Here is a 22965-nt window from a genome sequence, read left to right on the forward strand (position 1 = left end):
TGGAAAAATTGGTCTATATTCAGGAGAGCTTAAAATAAGGAAGAAGTATGTAAAACGCATAAAACATCAAGCAGATAAAAAAACAAAACAAATCGCTATCCTTGGATGGCGACCGCCATCTTGCCTCGGGTTCTGCGCATGTGCAAGTCGGCTCTCTCTTCAGACCTCCTACTCATTCCTCATTGGTCACAGCATTTTGGAGCGGTATTTAAACCTACTTCCTCCTGTCAGACGCCTGTTCTTCGAGTTCATTCACTCGCTGTGAGGATCTGGCTCCCTCCAGTCTACCCGAGACTCCTGTTGCTCCAGTGTGGCGTCTGCTTCTCACGAGTATTCCTCTTCGTGCTGGCTGCAGCGCTACCTCTCTGCAGCATCCACAGCTGCTACTGCTGTGTCCGAGGTTCCATTTCCTCTCTTGAATTCATCTACCTCTCCATTGCTCATATTGAACTACCGCTGTTCCAGTGACTCTCCTGCCGTTGCTCTGAGTTACCATAATCAGCTCAGCTATAGTGCTACATCTACTTTGCTCATATTGAACTGCTGCTGTTCCAGTGACTCTCCTGCCGTTGCTCTGAGTTACCAGAATCAGCTCAGCTATAGTTCTACATCTACTTTGCTCATATTGAACTACCGCTGTTCCAGTGACTCTCCTGCCGTTGCTCTGACTGCTATCTTCAAGTCAGATACAGTTCTGCACCTCCGTTGCGCATATTGATCTACTGCTGCTTCAGTAACTCCACGCCTCTGCTGGTCACCGCCCGGTATCAGCCGCCTTCTGCCTTCTCTGCTTCTGGCTCCTCCTACGAATCTGCCCAGCACTCACCCAGGGGACCACGACCTGCGGGATAGGGGCAGCTAAGACCATACCTCCTTGCGGGGAACCCTGGTGAATACCACATACTCGTTAGACTCCGCACCCCTGAGTGAGCAATACCAAACCTGGCAGATACAAGGGATCCGTTAAAGACTCGCGGATTTCGTGTCAGCAGCCTAGCAGCAAATCCAATTATTGACAGTGCAGTGAGTAAGTGTAAGATGTTCCGGAACGATAAAAGTTCTGTTGGCTGCCTGTTATGTATAAAGAAACAAATGAAATAGAAGACTGCTGTGACAAGATGATGGCGGAGACTGTTAGGCCTGAGTTTGGATGTTTGGGCCAGAGAGCAGGGATTGAGGAATAGGTCGATGAAATGTGGCTAAAAGAGGGTCCAAATAGCCTCTCAATGTAAAAAGAAAAGTTTACAGCATATTGCTTTCAAGAGGCGTTGGAAAAAGTGAAAAAGGGTGATGAAAATGGTTGAAGGATATTTAAAAACTGGAGCAGCTTTAGAGGGGTTCATGATCTCTGTGTTGTGTGGTGGTCACAAGAATGTTCTTTGTATTGTGTGGCAGTTAAAAGGATGCTCTCTGTGAGCTCTGCTTTCTCTAGAATGCTAAATATTAGTCAGATGGGACTGGTAGATGCTTGTATTTGATCATAGCTCTTTGACAACAATTTATTATATATTTTATTGTCTATATATGCCTGTGTTATGGTGTAGTTTTATCTGCCCACAATGGGGTGTTGTAACTAAATAGTCTAATCACTCAGGGTTTGTTAACATTTTACATTATAATACAATACTTCCATATTTTCAAATGAAAAAGTACTAAACAGTGAATGTAAGAAGTTAGAAAAATGAATTAAAAAGGTTGTAAAAAGCAACCTATACATGGTAATCATACATCACAACTAATCAAGGACATTTAAATAACCCACTGTTACTATGTTAGGCAGCAAAAGTTGTGATATGAGGGAAATATAATTTCCTTTGTTAAACAACAGAACAACAATCATTCAGTGTTATACCAAAAAAACACAAGCAGAACTAACTGAGGCTGACCAACAATACAAGCTTTCTCCTTCTCCTGGGAATAAATTATATTACCAACAGAGAAAAATCCCATTTGACAACTCTGTTGCCCAATTAAGGGATAGACAAACAGCGAATGAGAATGGAGGTAGTAGGGACCCTTTTAAGGGGGTTTACCTTGGACGTCTGCGCTTGTCTTGTGTGTTTTGGAGGTCGTTCCGATTCCTGTAGGTTTGGTCTTGTTTGTGGTTGGTTCTGCCGTGGCACAACTTGAGGTGCCTGTAAGGGGAGAGAAGTGGGTTGGGTGTTGGTTTGAATTTGCCTACGGCGTATTTAGGGGGGGGGAGGGTAATTTGTATTGCTTCATGCTTATTGGGCTGTGCGTTTGTATGGTATAGTTTGATTGGTTTTGGGAACTTTTGAGAATGATGCTTTTATTGAAAACAGCAAAAAGCTATAATCATCTGCTGCAATTCCAGCAACCAGAGTATATTGTCTGTACCGATACTCCTGCATATTCCCCCTATCTCTCCCCCTCCCCAATACCCCACCCACTTCTCTCCCCTTACAGACACCTCAAGTTGCGCCATAGCAGAACCAACCACAAACAGCAAATGAGAACTATCTATTCCATAAACTAGGAAAGTAGGCTTCTCTCAAATCTGTTAAGAGGAGAAAATGCTCTAAAGGATGACAAAGAAATCATTGTTCATAAAGGGGATGACATAGTGGATACTATGTTATTGTTTAATAGCACACTCTATGAACAAGATCCCATAGATGAGAAGAATAAACAGACATTTTGGGAACACACAAGATTGCCGCAGATAAATTGGGCAACAGGTTGAACCACTAACCTTCCCTATTACATCAGAGAAGGTTCATAAAGTTATAAAAACCCTCAAACTAGGGAAAGCGCCAAGACTTGATGGCCTTAATGGCAAATTTTATAAAATGTTATAGAACAGGATTTGTAATATTTTAAATTCTACCAATATCTCCAAATACGCCACTTCCTACAGACATTCCTTAAACCCACAACCCCTCAGCGTCTTTCCCAATTCGAGTGCATACTGTCCAACCATACTGTCCTTGTCCTGCAGGATCCTCTCTCTGCTACGTATATAATGGATGGTTACCCCACTCTGGGAGAAAGAGGGGGGCGCTTCAGCATCCCACATGGTGTAGTACAGTTCCGCTTCAACTACATTTTCTTTTCCAAGCAAATTCTCTCCAGGGAGTTAATAGTATCAAGCTGAGAGTTTTCCAGCGGATTTGAAAAGTGGAGATGTTGCCTATAGCAACCAATCAGATTCTAACTTTCATTTTGTAGAATGTACTAAATAAATGATAGCTAGAATCTAATTGGTTTTTCAAATCCGCAGGAAAACTCTTGGCTTGATACATTTAGCCCCAGAAGTCTTCATGATTTGGTATGTGTCTTGAATATTAAACTCTCTCCTTTTATTTAGCAGTATCAGATCTCCAACCCTTATTTCATATCCCTGGGACCAGCACCTTCAAGTCATCAAGGCACTGTGTGACGAGGAAGGACACTTGAAGGTAGTTTATGGTTTCTGTTAATAAAATGACTGCTAAGTCTTCCATACATGTCTGTTCACTCCCTGCTTCTAAGTACAGCTCAATAAAATGTACATCTCTGTGAAGACAAAACACATCTAGATACGAAGTAAACATGCAAAATATATATATATACATACATGTATGTATATGTGTGTGTATTTAGGATAGTAGTTCTGTGACTGCCTCAGGCTGCACCATGGCTATATACAAACCTTTCCACATATGCATCTGGTTTAAGAGAAAACCACTGGACACACCCCTGCTCATATCCATCTGAATTTGACAAAATTAGGTAAGACCACAGACCTCAGAATGAGACCGAGATTTTACAGACATTAATTGCACTGCATACAAACCATCTCTTATGGCGACAGTTCAGACAATGAATATATAAAATATTATGAGAGGAGTGTAAATAACGAATAAAAATGACAGAACCCAGATGAACAGAAAATCAGAATTTATATTCCATAAAACTAACATTTTTATTAAAAACCTGAAATAATTAGAGCTGAGCCATCATCAACTCCATTGGCCTGACAGATTATATAGTTGTATTAGTAATTAAGAAGTGTGAAGTAATGGGAGCACTTAGTCGCAGTAAGAATGTGATTTGCATGAAAGTGAGTGGGTATTGAGTGTTCAAATTTAACAGGAGAGTACAAAGGTAACTAATTATACACAGATCAGTCACAACATTATAGCCACAGCCTAATATTGTGTTGGTCCCCCTGTGGTAGCTGGCTCCAAAACGTTACCAGCAGATCCTTTAAGTCCTGTAAATTGCGAGTTGGGGCCTCCATGGCTCTGACTTTTTACAGTATATCCCACAGATGCTCAATCGGATTGAGATCTGGGGAATTTGGGGGCCAAGTCATTGAACTCTTTGTCTCTTTGTCATGTTTCGCAAACCATTCCTGAACAATGTTTGCAGTGTGGCAGGGCGCATTATCCTGATGAAAGAGGCCACTGCCATCAGGGAATACTGCTGCCATTAAGGGGTGTCCTTGGTCTGCAACAATGTTTAAGTAGGTGGAACCATGGCCGGATTAAGGGGGGGGCACAGGGGGCACGTGCCCCGGGCCCCCCTCTCTCTGAGGGCCCCCCGCCGCCGGCCGCCAGCTGATCGGATCACCTGTCAGTTGGTGATCCGATTCTGCTGCTTGTGCGGCCCCCCTGACGCAGGCGCACCGCCCCCCGCAGAATTTGACAGCTGCCCTGATGTACAGCAGCCGCGGTGCTGTACATCAGTCTATTCTAAGATGGCCGAAATGGAGCTGCTGCGCATGTGCAGCAGCAGCAGCAGCTCCTCACATACCAAAAGCTACTGGGATGCTGTGCTGAACGTGGCTGCCAAGGTGAGTCACACATTCACTTGGAATATGTATGTATGTATGTATGTATGTATGTATGTGGTTATGTTTATATATATATATATATATATATATATATATATATATGTGTGTGTGTGTGTGTGTGTGTGTATATATATGTTAATTAAACATTTAATAGAAAAGACATAAGTACTTTAATTACTAACAAAATAGGGGATCCCATAACATATTTGTTGTGTGTGTCTACATATATATATATATATATATATATATATATATATATATATATATATATATATATACACACACACACACACACACACACACCGCACATTAAAAAGAAAGAAACATTTATAACATGTCAATAATTTTGATATATATATATATATTTATGTTAAAACTGATGTCATTTTATCAGTGTTTCTTTTTTTTTTTTTAATGTGCCGTATCAATACTATTTTCTGAGGCGGGCTGGGACGGGGAGCTGGGGGACATATGCCCGCTGGGCTGGGCAGAAAAAAAAAGGACTATTTTGGGCCGGTCCCTGCACTGGCCCAAGTCTCTATTACTTGGTGGCTGGCCCCTCCTCCAAGACCAGCCACCTTCTATCATTGGCTGCGGATTCCTACGATCCGTCCTCCCCTTCCCCCATGTGTGGCTGCTATTGGTGTCACATGGGACGTGCACCACGTGACAGGTGCCGTCCCATTTGTGAAGAGAAACAAGGTCATACAGCGAGCAGATAAAACAAAGTTAGTGGGGGTAGTACGTTAATATAATGTGTGTGAGAGGGGGGTAGTATGTTAATATATTGTGTGTGTGAGGGGGGTAGTATGTTAATATAATGTGTGTGTGAGGGGGGTAGTATGTTAATATATTGTGTGTGTGAGGGGGGTAGTATGTTAATATAATGTGTGTGTGTGAGGGGGGTAGTATGTTAATATAATGTGTGTGTGTGAGGGGGGTAGTATGTTAATATAATGTGGGAGGGAAGGGGGGTTCTTAATTTAACTTGGATTGCAGGTGGATGCTAATTATTTAATGGGTGATCTTTTATTTGTGGAGTGATGGTGGGGCAATTTAATATAATAGTGTTGGCTATCAATTTAAGATGGGGTGATTGGACCTTTAAATTTGATGCTGGGGTGGTTTGGAAGCTCATAAATAAATGTGTCGTGTTTTGGGGAAAATTAGGTCTGTTTATTAAATGTGAATATGAATTATTTAATGCCGTAGATGATTGTGGAAAATGGTTATATATTTTAAACATAAATGCCATTTAATTTATTGATAGGGCTTTTTCGAGGGAGGGAAATATGTTTATATATTAAATGGGAATACTATTGATTTAACATCAGGGTTGGTTGGAATTTTCTAATTTTCATGTACCCATTTTTTTTACCAAATAGGGCCCACAACATTCCAAGATCCAGACAAGCAGCAACTGAGCTAAAGACACCAGCAGCCACAGGTGGAGAAAGTGACAAAAACAGGTAGGAGAGAACAGGACAGTCTTCCAACTGTTCTGAATCTGGTCCGGCAGTCCTGAATTTGGGTGACTGTCTCGTGTAGTCAGAATTGGGTCCAACTACAGGAACAGTTGGGAGGTATGTCATGCTTCACGTTGTACTGCTTGTGAAGGCAGAGCTGCGTGCACCTAACAGTAGTGCACACAGCATTGCCTGTGTGTTTGTCTAAAATGATAACCATGTTACATCATAGGGGCCCCCCTGCCTAAAGTGCCCCGGGCCCCCCAGAGCCTTAATCCAGCTCTGGGTGGAACATGTCAAAGTAACATCCATATGAATGCCAGGACCCAAGGTTTCCCAGCAGAACATTGCCCAGAGCATCACACTGCCTCCACCAGCTTGCCTTTTTTCCCATAGTGCATCCTGGAGCCATCTTTTTCCCAGGTAAACAACACATTCACACTCAACCATCCACATAATGTAAAAGAAAAAGCTATTCATCAGACCAAGCCATCTTCCTCCAATGCTTCATGGTCCAGTTCTGGCACTCACGCGCCCATTGTAGGCACTTTCGACGGTGTACACTCTGAGCAGTCTGCGGCTACGCGGCTCCATACGCAGCAAGCTACAATGTTCACTTGCTGCCTAATATATCCCACCCCTTGAAAGGTGCCATTGTAACAAGATAATCAATGTTATTCAGTTCACTTGTCAGTTGTTTTAATGTTTTGGCTGATCAGTGTATACGAGTGTTTGTCTTTATTTGTGCTGTATGTGTTTGCTCGTCTGTGTCATTACAGTGTTTATCACAGTGAGTGAGCTGTTAGCAGAAAGGGGGTTGCTCCTTTTTAGAGCAGAGCAGGTGCTGACTGGCTTCACAAGCAATATCTCATTGGCTACATTTCAGAAATTACAATATAGATAAGAGAGTGCAGTAAGGGATGAGATATACATAAAGCTAGGGTGTCCCAATATGCTGCATTATTCCCACTTTTCACCACAATGGATGTATGCTTCCTTCTAAATATATATATATATATATATATATATATATATATATATATATATATATATATATATATATATATATATATATATTTATTTTTAAATTATGATTTTCTCTTATACAATAAATATACCTGTTCACAGGCAGAATAAAGGGATCTGCCACCTGTAGGATTCCCATGAATCCTAGTTTTCCCTGCACATTTTTCCCACTTTCCCCCGACAGCGTTGAGACGGATGGGGACGCTGCGTGCCTGTTGCCTAGCAACAGGATGTTCCCGGCCGAATCCGTCAGGTGACCATCCCCGCTTCGTAGAGGAACAGCGGTGACGGCGCCTGATAATCTGGATGCATCTATGCTCTTTATTGTAAGACAAGTGCAACTGGAAATGCATGTACATTTCTACCTATACACAAATGGTGCGTCATTATGTGAGGCTGAAACTATTTTCCAACACCCAGTAAGGTTTAGCACCACTTATACAACACTTGTCATGATAAGGCTCCCCACAAGGCCTGTTAATGCCAACATCATATCAGGTAATACACTGCTGAAGTCTATGGGTAAGAAGTACCCCCTTATGACTTTGTTTTTCGTTTTTTGTTTTCCTTACTTGATTCAGAGGTCCCAATTTAAAGGGCCCCTAAACCTAAATGCCAGCTGATCCAGAATTAATAACATACTTGCCAACTCTCCTGTAATGTCCGGGAGACTCCCGAAATTCGGGTAGGTCTCCCGGACTCCCGGGAGAGCAGGCACCTCTATCTTAAATATAGTTAACATTTCCTTTTCCCCCAGAAATACTGTTTATGTGCCCTCATTTATGTACTGGGTTAGATCATTGATGAAAGCAATGAGTAAGCAAATTCATCTTGTTAGTATTTAAGTGCAGTAGTTAAATGCACGTTAACGCACAGAAGTATCAATGCAGAGTAAATGATGCCCCTCTGAAAATAGTGAGTGGGTACTGAGTTACACCACCATCTAAATTTCAGGTCTATACATAGCGATTCTACACTGTACTGTTACTGCTCCCCTCTTCCTTCACCTACAGCTGAGTTAAGAAGAAAACATTCCTACAGGTACAATGTAGTTTTTATTGTTATGTGTGAAAGGTGTGCACACATCTCATTGCTTTGTTACAGTAGCAATAATGTTGCAGAAACACAGCACATTCTACATTCTTGGTGCCTTATTAATCCACGGGTGCAAAATGGTTTTCCTTCTGAAGACAGCCAAGGTGGAAATCATTGTCTGCTCAGAGAGAGTGTGTGACTTCCTCTGAAAGTTATTAAATATAGCCAATTCTGGGGATAAATATATTATATATTTAGAGATCTTTCGACTGGTGTTTTAAAATTAGGGTAAGACCATAAACCACGATCATTATCTACACTTTCCAGCTCATTGTAATATCTCGATCCGTAAAAAAGAAAATGTATTAATTCTGTAATAGCATAAATCTGCTACATTCTTTCAGGACAAAAATGAGCAAATATTTGCTCATCCCACACACAACGCCAAATAACTATACATATTGATGTGCACCCCATATAAACAGGCTTAGGACCCACAAGTGTCAATTAACATTGGTAATTAAGGCCTTATACTTTTAGGTGCTCACTCAAAAATGACCCCTGTATCTCAAATAACTCTAGTTCCAATAAGAGCCTGCATTTTTGTATGTATGAATGCGACTGTTACTTTCAAGTTTTTATATTAGGCCCTTGGCAGTTAAGCTTTAGCGATCCTTTATAAAGAGTAGACAGCAGGCATGAACGATCCAGAGATTTTGAAGAAGGTACGAACCACCAGAACAGGTAGAGTATAAGTAACATAAGGGGTACACGTATCTCAAAGTAGCTAAAGCAATATTTAACAATATTGCACTTGTGTTTTATACACAAAAATAATATAAAAGCAGTAAAATATGCATACATACACAGAAAGGCTACACAAACAGAAGCCAAACATAAAGCTGTAATATACAGCAAATAATTCCACATTGCCTATAAATCATCATCAAGTATTTATAAAACGCTAATTCCGCAGCGCTGTACGGAGGACTCACTCACATCAAACATGCAGTTTAGTAAATATACCCCTTGGTGCCATATCATTAATCCACGGTGCAAATTGGTTTTCCTTAGTATAAGAAGCATGCATGTTGAACTTCCTATTTGTAATGTGTTCTTGTATAATCTTTACTATCTGTACTGAAGTGATTAATCACACAATTCTGTGTCACTTAGTAACGAAGTGAGTTAAATATTTACAATGTGTATTGTGTTAGCAGTACCTGTCAGTGACAAGACATCCACACAACATACCCTGCATTCCATTTCCTACCTTCACAGTCTGTTAGCCTTTTCCTCCTTGATACACAGTATTTAGGTGGAGCAGGATCTTGGGCTCTCTATAAACAGCTGTCAGCAGCTTTGGTGATTAGTTCTACTATCTACTTAGGTCCAGTGTTGAGCTGTGCTCTGCCCAGCTAATCATGAAGACGGGAGCTGTTTGTAGGCAAAGTCCATCAGCTTTAAGGGAGAGATTTTCCTGGACTTACAGAGCGGAGTGAGGAGGAGATTGTGCTATTAACACTTGCTGGAGACCAGATACACATTGCTGCCGTAGGGAATGGGGCATAACTGTGTTGTCTTTCCTGAAATGTTTACTTCAAATTATTTACATTCTGATATTGTCATTGCAAGTCATTTGTTTGTCTCATAATCCAATCAATGTGCAGTGCTTATAAGTGAATGATGGTAATAATAATCATGAAAAAATAATTGATAAGTTGCTAAATGCTATGCACTGGGGTATTGCTGAAAATGTCTGCTCCATGGTTACCATCCATCAGTAAATTCACTGACATTCAGTACAAAAATCAGTCACAGATTTACCTTTAGAAAAACCCCCAAAGATCAGGTATGACAACATTTGGTCGCACTAAATATCATATAGCATTCACCCCACCATAAGATACGGGCGTGTATAGCGTCATGTGAGCCTTTATTTCTCTCAACACCTCTAATTTTAATTAGAATTGCAGAAATAATGCGTCAGTAAAACTGTTGACAATCAGTACATTTTTAAAACATTGCTTATAATATTTTCAAGTGTTGGCATCACTATTATGTCCCAAATTGTGGCTGTTATAAAATAAAAGCAAATAGTTTATTAGTTATTGAATGTGACCATATGAAACCCAATAGAACTGTATTATAACTCTGGTGATCAAGTTACGTTAGTAGCCTGGGGTGGCATATTTGCACATATTAACAAAGTATCTATAGGAACTTTTCTCTAAAGCTTCTACAACATGGGCAAGTGTGATAAAGGGTCATGGTAGTGAGAAGTTTTAAAAGTGCACTATCACCTACTGAAAAAAGATGACTAACACGCTCCTTCCTGTAGCCAAAGCCCCAGGCCTGCTCCATGCAGACATTTATTTCCAAGGGCTTCTCCTCCTTTTCCTGATAATTGCTGATGAAAACCAGCGGGTGGGTGGGGGAAAGGGGGTTGTGTGAGCGGACGGGTGTATGATTACAACGTGTGATTATAGCTTGTGATTGGTTCTTTTGCTAGCTTCCTCCTCCCCAATAATTTTATAGTGGCCAAGTTTTACAGTAGGTGCTCCGGTTTCCTACAACACTCCAAAAAACATACTGGTAGGTTAATTGGCTGCTAACAAATTGACCCTAGTGTGTGTGTCTGACTGTCTGTCTGTCTGTGTTGGGGAATTTAGACTGTAAGCCCCAATGGGGCAGGAACAGGGCCGTCTCTTCCATTGGGCACGATGGGAAGGTGCCCGGGGGCCCTGAAGGCAAGGGGGGCCCATCCGAATCCTAAAAAAAATAAATATTTTTTTTTTTTAAAATACTTACCTTGTGGTCATATCAGCGGTGATCCGGCTCCCTCCCTGGTCCCCTCTTCCGTGCTGTGCTCGCAGTGAATGCTGGGCGTGATGTCACGCCCAGCATTCACTGCAACCACAGCACGGAAGAGGGCAGAAGAGACTCAGCGGCGCGGAAAAAAGAAGAGGATCTGACTTAAGGTAAGTTAAGGGGGCCCCTATATATATATATATATATATATATATATATATATATATATATATATATATATATAGAAAAAAAGTGATTTTATATATATATATATATATATATATATATATATATATATATATATATATATATATATATATATATATATATATAATCACGTTTTTTTTTACATACATATCTATTTTTTTTACACACACACTATTTATATATATATATATATATATATATATATATATATATATATATATATATATATATATATATATATATATATATATATATATATATATATATATTTTTTTTTTTTTTTAGGGGCCCGGTACACTGCATTGCCCGGGGGCCCATAAAGTTGTTAAGGTGGCCGTGGGCAGGAACTGATCTGACTGGCAGCACGGTTAGCACTTCTGTCTTACAGCACTGGGGTCATGAGTTCAACTCCCGACCATGGCCGTATCTGTGTGGAGTTTGTATGTTCTCCCTGTGTTTGCATGGGTTTCCTCCGGGTGCTCCGGTTTTCTCCCACACTCCAAAAACATACTAGTAATTGGCTGCAACAAATTAACCCTAGTCTGTGTCTGAGAATGTGTGTGTGTGTGTGTGTGTATGTATGTTAGGGAATTTAGACTGTAAGCCCCACTGATGTGAGTGAGTTCTCTGTACAGCGCTGAGGAATTAGTGGCGCTATATAAATAAATGATGATGACTTGTGCTATAATTAAATGGTGAATTATATATTGGCTTTTATCTTTGCTTTATAAAAATTATGGATTATGCATTGCTATAATTATAATCAACACAAACTATACCAGACAAAATTCACAGGCACTAAACAATAAACCATAGTTGCCTACTCTCCTGAAATGTCTGGGAGACTCTCGAATTTTTGGGAGCTCTCCCGGACTCACGCTTCATACCCTGTTCGTTGGTGAAGTGGGTGGGGGCGTGGCTAAATGTGTCATCCTGGCCACACACCCTGCTGAGATAGACTTAAGCATACTTGCCAACTCTCCCGGAATGTCCGGGAGACTCCCGCATTTTGCGAGAGTCTCCTGGACTCCCGGGCGAGTGTGGCAATCTCCCGAATTCTGCCCACTTCACTAGGAAGTGCCCCACTTCCTAGTGAAGTGGGCAGAATTAGATCCCAAATGCCGCGATTCCCGGGGCGAAATGACGCGATTTTGGCCGCCCCGCCCCCTCACGCCCACCTCCACTGGCTGGCTCCCGGAAGGGAGCTGAAGAAAGTAGGTAAGTATGGACTTAAGTTGACAACGTTTGACAGGGGAGGGGCCTGACGACACGATTCACGTGGCCACGCCCCCGTGACGGACCCCCCCTCCCGGACAGCTTTATGCCAATGTTGGAAAATATGCAATAAACAGGATCACCTCTGGAACTTCTCAAACCTCATGAGAAGCATCATTTGTAATAAACAGAATGTCTACATTCTGTAGATGGCTCTGCAGGATCAATAAACAGTTCAGTGAAATTGGCATATCCATGGCAACCAACACTGCTGGCCGACCACCTCTCTGATTGTGATATTGTGATTGTGGGGAAACATTTTTTTACACATACCAGTCCTAAGTAAGCTTATTGATGCAAAGGGATACATTTTCATAATAGATCAACATATACAGCAAGGTTTCATTTTTGTGGCATTTATAAACAGATTTTCTTAGCCATAAAAAAGGATGCTAATCACGTCACTGCGCAGTGGGAGAAATGGCTGTCATGCCGCAAATCTCAGTGTCACACCAACCCCCTGCCACCGCCATTTTCTTCCTTGAACTTCCCTCTAGGAGAGGTCTAAAAATATTTTTACATTCATTCTCACTTGCATTGTATATTCATGTAGATCCTCTAAGATGTTTGGTATGGTGTGACACTGTAAACCTGCGTCCAAATGGACATTTGAATTGGATTGTAAAAATAAAATCATAAATGCTTATGAGCCAAGTGTGACAGATCACTGATAAATAACTTATGGTATGAATTTATTAAAAGAAAATAGCGCAGGGCGCTTATTTATATAATTGCACAAAATCGTTATTTCTGAGACCAGGGTATAAAATTCGTTTTTTTCTGTTTAACCTTTCCAAAGCAAATGTTTCATTTCTGATGTATATATCTGATACAATTAGCCTTTGTTTACAAAGTCTTTTGTGTATTGTGATGTGTGGAAATGACTGGTTTGAGGGTTGTATTTTTTCTTTGGGAATGTGTATTCTGCGACTCTCTGAAGTATTCATGCCAGTTAGACCTTTTGTCTTGCCAGTAGTTCTCCTGCCTCTGAAATAAGATGCAGGATATCACAGCAAGGATTTTAAGAATTTCATAGATATGTGTAAATATTGGTGGCTTTGCAATACATATAAATCTATGTGTTACGAGCCGCGGCAGTGCCCAGCCGCCGCGACTCACTCACCCGCGTCCCGGCCGTCGCCATGGCGACCGGGACGTCATTTCCGGCCATAACCCGGCCGTTGCCGGGGCAACCAGCAGACGCTTCAGAGCTGCGTCCCGGCAATAGGAGGAAGCCGGGCGCAGCGATTCTACAGCCTGTGGGCTAATTAAATAGGGGCAGATCATAGGAGGCAATTACAGGCATTAGCCTGCAACTGTGCAGGCCAGGGACAAGCCCTGATTGGCTCTATTAGTGACTGCTCTATTAACCTGCAGGAGTGTGTTCAACCTGTGATTGGTTCAGCTGGGTATTTAAGGCAATGAGGTCTGCTGCCTCATTGCCGGTTATAGCTTCTGTGCTCCAGTCTGCTGACCTGCTTGTTCCAGTTCCTGTATCCTGTATCTACGTTTGACTTCCCGTGTATGACCCTTGGCTTCGTATTGGACTTCGCTTGTGTTTCCTGTGACCCTGATCCTTGGCTTGTTTACCCGTTCTGCTACTTTGCCTGTGACCTCTGACCTCAGCTTGTTCATCATTACTGTTACCTGCTGCCGGCCTTTGACCTCTGCGTGGACCTGACTCTTCTTGCCTGGGTTCTCCCCAGCCGGTACACACTTCACGACCCTCTGTCAGTCTGCAGCCCAGTCTGTCCCCACCATCAGGGGCTCCAGTGAACACCTGACTGGCAGAGTAGACTCCGGGTTGTGTTGTGCCAGCTGGAGGGGTTCCTAACATTATAACCGGCCCACTCACGGAGACAAGATTAGGATGGATGCAAGTGGATCCACACCGTCTCCGGCACAAACCCTAGCAGGCCATGTTGAGTCTTTGTATCAGATGATGCAGGGATTGGCTGAGCGTATGTCTGTTCAAGAAGAAGCCACAAAAGCTTCACAATCTCCTCCAGATCCCATCTGTGAGCCCAAAATGAATTTACCGGATCGGTTCTCCGGAAATAGAACCTTGTTTCGGAACTTCAGGGAGAGCTGCAAGCTCTATTTTCGGATGAGACCCCGCTCCTCCGGTTCAGAGCAGCAACGAGTTGGGATTATTATTTCCCTTCTACAGGGTGACCCCCAGTCTTGGGCGTTTTCTTTGCCACAGACCAGTCCGGCCATGCAGTCCGTAGACTCCTTCTTTGAGGCATTGGGTTTACTGTACGATGACCCGGATCGAGTGGCCTCCGCGGAAGCTCACCTACGGTCCTTGAAACAAGGCAGACGGTCGGCAGAAGAATACTGCGCGGAATTCCGTAGATGGTCACCTGACAGTGGATGGAACGACCCTGCCTTACGTAGTCAGTTCCGTGTCGGCTTATCTGAACAGATTAAAGATTCGCTAGTGCAATACCCGTCTCCTAGCTCTCTGGAGGATCTGATGCACCTCTCCATTAAAATTGACAGGAGATATAAAGAGCGGAAAACTGAAAAGGAAACGTCATCACCTCCATCCGCCTTCGTTCCTATCTCCCAGGATGGTGAGGAACCAATGCAATTGGGAGCATACCGTCTTTCCTCTGAGGAGAGAGACAGGAGACGGTCACAAGGCTTATGTTTATATTGTGGCGCAAGAGGCCACTTCTCCCGTTCTTGCCCAAACAAGTCGGGAAACGAGCATGCCTAAGGAACGAGGGGAGAGTTCACTTAGGTCTACAAATTGTCTCCCAGAAAAATGCACTATTGGTCCCTGCACAGCTCACGTTCAGTGCTCGTTCTACGAAACTATCAGCCTTCATTGACAGTGGAGCTGCTGGCAACTTCCTTGACATCGAGTTTGCCCGCTCTGCTGGGATTCCGCGGATTAAACTCCAATCTGCCATTACGGTATGTGGCTTAGATGGTAGTCCGTTGCCAGGAGGCAAGATTACTTGGGAGACCCCACCACTACAGTTGAACGTTGGCGCTCTCCATTCGGAATCCATAGTCTTACGTCTTATCGAATGTCCATCGGTTCCTTTAATTCTGGGCCACCCTTGGCTATCCTGCCATAACCCCGTCATGGATTGGGCAAAAGGAGAAATTGTCCAGTGGAGCCCCCATTGTACACAGTCTTGCTTGACACTACCTCTACGTATTATTCAGTCTATTCCGGAGCAGCTCCCTTCTCAGTATCATGACTACTGGGATGTTTTCTCCAAAAAGGCTGCTGACACACTACCACCGCACCGCAATTTCGACTGTGCCATTGAGCTCATTCCGGGCTCTAAATTACCCAAGGGACGCTTGTATCCTCTCTCCGGTCCAGAGACCAAATCCATGCAGGAGTATATTGACGAAAACTTGGAGAAGGGCTTCATCAGGCCATCCAAGTCCCCAGTAGGAGCAGGGTGTTTCTTTGTACCCAAGAAGGACGGTGGACTCAGACCCTGTATCGACTATCGAGGGCTGAACCTTATTACGGTTAAGAACACCTACCCCCTTCCCCTCATCTCCGTTCTTTTTGATCAATTAAGAGGAGCCACTATCTTCACAAAAATTGATCTTCGTGGAGCCTATAATCTCATACGTATTAGAGCAGGTGATGAGTGGAAGACGGCGTTCAACACGCTCTCGGGCCATTACGAATACCTGGTCATGCCGTTTGGCCTGAGTAATGCTCCTGCCGTATTTCAGGATTTGATTAATCATCATCATCATCATCATTTATTTATATAGCGCCACTAATTCCGCAGCGCTGTACAGAGAACTCATTCACATCAGTCCCTGCCCCATTGGAGCTTACAGTCTAAATTCCCTAATATATACACACACTCACACAAAGACAGACAGAGAGGGAGACAGACAGAGACTAGGGTCAATTTTTGATTGCAGCCAATTAACCTACCAGTATGTTTTTGGAGTGTGGGAGGAAACCGGAGCACCCGGAGGAAACCCACGCAAACACAGGGAGAACATACAAACTCCACACAGATAAGGCCATGGTCGGGAATCGAACTCATGACCCCAGTGCTGTGAGGCAGACGTGCTAACCACTAGGCCACTGTGCTGCCCCATGAGGTGTTACGTGAGTTCCTGGGACACTTTGTTGTTGTTTACCTTGATGACATCCTCATATATTCAAAATCGTTGTCTGCGCACCAGGGTCATGTCAGACAAATCCTACAGAAATTACGGGAACATCACCTCTACGCGAAACTCGAGAAATGCGAGTTCGAGGTCCAGAAGGTATCCTTCCTCGGTTATCTAATCTCCTCAGAAGGTTTCTCCATGGACCCAACCAAGGTCCAAGCAATTCTGGATTGGATTCAACCGAATAACCTCAAGGCGGTCCAGAGATTCCTGGGATTCGCCAATTACTACAGGAGGTTTATTGGCGGCTTTGCTGATATCGTGGCTCCTATTGTCACCTTGACCCGCAAAGGAGGTGATCCAACTGTTTGGTCACAACAGGCAATAAATGCATTCAAAACCCTGAAGAAAGCTTTTGTGTCTGCTCAGGTTCTCAGACATCCGGATCCTAGGGTACCGTTTGTTCTTGAGGTAGATGCTTCTGACGTCGGTGCTGGGGCTGTCTTGTCACAAAAAGACCCCCAGACCCACCGCTTGCATCCATGTGCCTTTTTTTCCCGTCAGTTCTCATCAGCGGAAACCAACTATGACGTGGGAAACCGAGAATTGCTGGCAATTAAATGGGCCTTTGAGGAATGGCGACACTGGTTGGAAGGCGCTGCACACCAGATCTCCGTTATAACGGATCATAAGAACTTACAGTATATACAGTCAGCCAAACGTCTGAACCCCCGACAGGCTCGGTGGTCGCTGTTCTTCACTCGGTTCAACTTTATTATCACCTATCGTCCTGGTTCCAAAAATATTCAAGCGGACGCCCTGTCTAGAAGTTTCCTGGCACATCATGCTCCGGTCACCTGCTCAGAGCCTATTGTTCCTGTGTCTATGATTCATGCCGCATTAACTCAAGATTTGAGCTGTACCTTACAAAGGTTCCAGAGGTTGGCTCCTGATAACACTCCGGCAGGATGTTTGTTTGTCCCAGTTCATCTAAGGAAGACAGTCCTTGCTGAGGCACACAACAGTCGGACTGCTGGGCATCCTGGAGTCTACAAAACACTGGAAATCCTTTCCCGTACTGTATGGTGGCCGTCTCTGTCTGCTGACGTCAAGAGTCACGTCCGGTCCTGTGAAGTTTGTGCCAGGAACAAAGTTCCCAGGACTCGCCCGGTAGGTCAGTTAGTTCCGTTGGCCGCCCCTGGTAAACCTTGGACCCATCTGTCCATGGACTTTATAGTCGATCTGCCACCCTCTGCGGGACACAATACCATTTGGGTCGTGGTAGACCGGTTCAGCAAGATGGCACATTTCATTCCACTCACTAGGCTGCCTACTGCTCGAGATTTGGCAGTTTTGTTCATTCAACACATTTTCCGCCTCCATGGACTCCCTACAGACATCGTCTCCGATCGGGGTTCCCAGTTCATAGCGCAGTTCTGGAGATCATTCTGTACCCTCCTGGGAATCAAGGTCAGTTTATCATCTGCATACCACCCTCAGTCAAATGGGCAGACTGAAAGGGTTAACCAGTCCTTGGAGAAGTTCTTGCGATGCTACATATCAGAGTTCCATGACAACTGGTCCTCCTTGTTGCCCTGGGCAGAATTTGCCTGTAACAACTCCTGTCACTCATCCACGAAAACCTCTCCGTTCTTTTGCAATTATGGTTTCCACCCCAGATCTAACTCTTTGTATTCACTCCAGTCCGTTGGTATCCAGGAGATCCGTTCCACTGCCAGGGATCTCAGAGTTGTCTGGAAGAAAGTACATTCATCTTTAAAACATGCCTCACTTATTGCAAAAAAAAATTCGGACCGACACCGTACCCCCTGCTCCCTTAAGGTTGGCCAGAAAGTCTGGCTGTCTACAAAAAATATCAGGCTCAGACAACCTTGCAAGAAATTGGGCCCTAAGTTCATCGGGCCGTTCCTTATCATCAAGCAGGTGAACTCCGTCGCATTTAGGTTAAAAATTCCAGGCTCGTTAAGAATTCCAAACACCTTTCATTGTTCTCTATTGAAGCCAGTGCTTTATCCTGGTCAAGCCCAGTCTTCAAGTGTGCCTGGGAGAGGTCCCAGTGGGCCACAAAAATTCGTGATTCAAAAGGTCCTTGATTCTAAAAATGTTCAAGGACAGGTGCATTTCCTTATACAATGGAGGAATCGCGGATTAGAAGAGCGATCTTGGGTTCCGCGGAGACAACTCCATGCCCCAAAGAAACTGAAGGAGTTCTTCAAAAAATTCCCTAGGAAACCAGGATGTCGGGGTCCCTCGACCCCTCCTCAAGGGGGGGGTACTGTTACGAGCCGCGGCAGTGCCCAGCCGCCGCGACTCACTCACCCGCGTCCCGGCCGTCGCCATGGCGACCGGGACGTCATTTCCGGCCATAACCCGGCCGTTGCCGGGGCAACCAGCAGACGCTTCAGAGCTGCGTCCCGGCAATAGGAGGAAGCCGGGCGCAGCGATTCTACAGCCTGTGGGCTAATTAAATAGGGGCAGATCATAGGAGGCAATTACAGGCATTAGCCTGCAACTGTGCAGGCCAGGGACAAGCCCTGATTGGCTCTATTAGTGACTGCTCTATTAACCTGCAGGAGTGTGTTCAACCTGTGATTGGTTCAGCTGGGTATTTAAGGCAATGAGGTCTGCTGCCTCATTGCCGGTTATAGCTTCTGTGCTCCAGTCTGCTGACCTGCTTGTTCCAGATCCTGTATCCTGTATCTACGTTTGACTTCCCGTGTATGACCCTTGGCTTCGTATTGGACTTCGCTTGTGTTTCCTGTGACCCTGATCCTTGGCTTGTTTACCCGTTCTGCTACTTTGCCTGTGACCTCTGACCTCAGCTTGTTCATCATTACTGTTACCTGCTGCCGGCCTTTGACCTCTGCGTGGACCTGACTCTTCTTGCCTGGGTTCTCCCCAGCCGGTACACACTTCACGACCCTCTGTCAGTCTGCAGCCCAGTCTGTCCCCACCATCAGGGGCTCCAGTGAACACCTGACTGGCAGAGTAGACTCCGGGTTGTGTTGTGCCAGCTGGAGGGGTTCCTAACACTATGTTTGTGTAAACAGGCTACATCCTGATTCTAAAAATAGCCTGTGTCTGAAATGTATAAAAGGCACTGGCTTGTATTGAAAACTTGTTCTTCTGATTTCATCTGATCTAATCACTGGTACCTCCAACCAGTGTAAGAACAAATAAACATCACTTGCTTCAAAGACTTGCTTGAAAACATCTTCAGCATTGCTGTATTCCTGTGACCTGCACATTAGACCCTAAATCTAATCCGTTCTCCGGCTGTCTCTGAGGTTTGGACCCAAGCTTTCCGGTACCACCACTCTGCCTGCTACCCATGCAGCCCTGGTCAGTGTGATATGCTAGGGGGGGAACCATCCACAGCTTCCTTGATAGTAAGAGGTCAGGAGTACCAGCCCAGGTACACCAGTAACGGGGTACACTCGCAGCGTCAGTTATCCAGAAGAAACCCGGTACTGGATGCCGGTAAGGAGTCCAGTGGTGGCAGCACGTGTAAGCTCCTCCTACTGCGGCAAGAAGGCACATTTGGGATAACTAAAGGGAACGGTGGCAAAGTAAGTCCAGCGGTCCATCCTGTCACACTAGGTATGAGAAAACACCAGATACAGACATGGAAAATGAGGATTGACCTGTTCCAGGTTTATTGGCAGAGATAACAAGAACTAGCAACCAATCATGGGGCTATACACAGTAGTGACAATTATCAACATATTGTTGGAAATTTATAAAACGAGAAAAAAAATCAGCAGCTTTGATAGAAATGTAAATATCATGTGTAAGTCTTAATATAATGTATACATAAACATGCTAAAAACTCACAGTGCTAAGGCAGACTTCCAATATAACTCTGGCTTGCTAGAGTTACCCGGGATCTCCTATAATAATTTAATGAGCACAATACTTATATATAGTATAGCATGTTATACCTAGAGCACATTTCAACTCTATTTTAGCTACACCCTTTTGAATTCGTAAAGAATTCTAGCGCAAAACTGAAGAAAAAACCATGCAAGCGCTGCTATAAATATGTTTAAACTTCGCTTTGCGTTATTTTGGGCCCGATTTTTATCAGGTGTTTTTCTGAATGTCCTTCAGGGACAGAAAAATCAACACACCTGCACTGTTATGTTACAGGTGATGTAACGGTGGAACTTTGGGGAGACTTATAAAATGGTGTAAGACACTCTGTATACAGAGGAATAACAAAATACACCTGTCTGGATGTAGCATAAAGGCAGTTTTTTTTAAATAAAACAAATGCTGTGTGTCTTTGGTAGAATATGATTTGATTGCGACCTGGATTGTTTCAGTGTTTGGTAGGATACAACAGGACTTGATTAAGAACCTATGAAAATGTAATACTTTCTGAATTCAATTATTATTTCCTTGGTTAAATACACTGATCAGTGTGACCCTCTCCATATATACATACTGATTGTTATATAACTGTCAGCCTAACACTTCATCATCATCATCATCATCATAATCACCATTTATTTATATAGCGCCACTGATTCCGCAGCGCTGTACATGCCCCATTGGAGCTTACAGTCTAAATTCCCTAACACACACACACAGACAGAGAGAGAGACACTATGGTCAATTTTGATAACAGCCAAATAACCTACTAGTATGTTTTTGGAGTGTGGGAGGAAACCAGAGCACCCGGAGGAAACCCACGCAAACACGGGGAGAACATACAAACTCCACACAGATAAGGCCATGGTCGGGAATTGAACTCATGACCCCAGTGCTGTGAGGCAGAAGTGCTAACCACTTAGCCACCGTGCTGCCCCCACTTATTACACTTATAAATTCTAATCTTGGCAAAATAATATGACATATTTCAGTGGTTCTATCTGCATAATTGCTGAACAGGACACGGGATACACAATAGCTATATATTATCTAAATTAGTAGAGTGTGCTTAGAATTATAACCATAATTGCCTGCTCTCCAGGGAGTCCGGGAGACCTACCCGGAGTTCGAGTTGGCAAGTAAGATTATAACCATTTAAAGAGTAGCAGCTTTTTGTATTGCTGTTTTTACCATTTGGAGGCATTTTATATTTATTTGGGTTACTACTATCTGTAAATGTTCTAAATAAGAATGAAGTGAAATTAATATTTCATTCATTAATTGCTTACACTGAGGTATATTTACAGAAATCATTGGCGTACAACAATACCATATATTTTTTGTTGTTTGCACCATATTTACCGAGCGCGTTGTAAGATTTTCTACTCCCTCCCTACACAGCAGTAGAGGGTTGCCTTAAATGAGGTGCTCTAAGTCCCAGAAGGTAAGAGTGGCTGAGGACACAGATTTGTGGAAATTTTTTGCCTGCATCTTTTTATGACATATATTGCAATTTTCTGTTACAATTTGTCATTCGAAAACCATATAAAATATCTTTACTAAATGTTTCACCTACGTCCCTTTTATAAATGCACTCAAGTGTATCTTTTAGAGAAATACAATAAAAGTGTTTTATATTTATAGATACTACTGATTATCTGGAGGCAACAAGGCCAATGGCCTTGCTCTGGGTGAGAATCTTGCTGTGTGTTTTAATGAGATTACTATATGGTATAGTTGGCCTATGCTTCCCGGATTGGCAGGAGCAAGAGAGTACGTCAGAGTTTTCTCACTCTACCCACCTGGTGCTTTTTCAGACAGAGTGTGAGAGCAAGCAGAAGTGAGCAAGATGTCAGGGGACCCATTGGACTGCATGAATGTTGGCCCAGGTAATTTATTGGTACCTTCCAGTATTTTAGGTCACCTAGACCAGTGTTTCTCAAACCCTGTCCTCAGGACCCCTAACAGTACATGTCCTCCAGATGACAAGGGAAATAATTAGTACCACCTGTGGATCTGTTACAATGTGTCATACACCTGTGCTAAAGCAAGGAGATATGGAAAACATGCACTGTTAGGGGTCATGAGGACCAAGTTTAAGAAACACTGACCTAGACATCTTAAATGTCCCCCACCAGCCCAAAATACTACCTACAATGACTTTTATACTAAGAGGCTAACATACACATCCTCTCATCTATTTTTCAACAGATTTCTCTAGCAAACCACAACATTCCAATTGAGAAGCTCATTAACATACATTAATTACTCAATGTTCTGCTACTCACTATATATATATATATAGGAAAACTCATCTTACACACACACACATATATATATATA

General features: G+C 43.3%; 1 protein-coding gene across 2 annotated transcripts in view; it reads right to left on the reverse strand.

The window, feature by feature from the left end:
- RDH5 (retinol dehydrogenase 5) overlaps window positions 1-22965 on the reverse strand; it is a 51295-nt gene that overhangs the window by 23091 nt on the left and 5239 nt on the right. Inside the window, exon 1 of one of the 2 annotated variants that reach the window (XM_075199602.1) lies at window positions 2034-2068. The exons of the other annotated variant lie outside the window; for it this stretch is intronic. The gene's annotated coding sequence lies outside the window, so the exon portion shown is untranslated. Of the gene's footprint in view, window positions 1-2033; window positions 2069-22965 lie in introns of those variants that run through there. 2 annotated transcript variants of the gene reach the window in all.

This window comes from Mixophyes fleayi, chromosome 2, assembly GCF_038048845.1.
Source record: "Mixophyes fleayi isolate aMixFle1 chromosome 2, aMixFle1.hap1, whole genome shotgun sequence".
Classification (NCBI taxonomy): Eukaryota; Metazoa; Chordata; class Amphibia; order Anura; family Limnodynastidae; genus Mixophyes; species Mixophyes fleayi.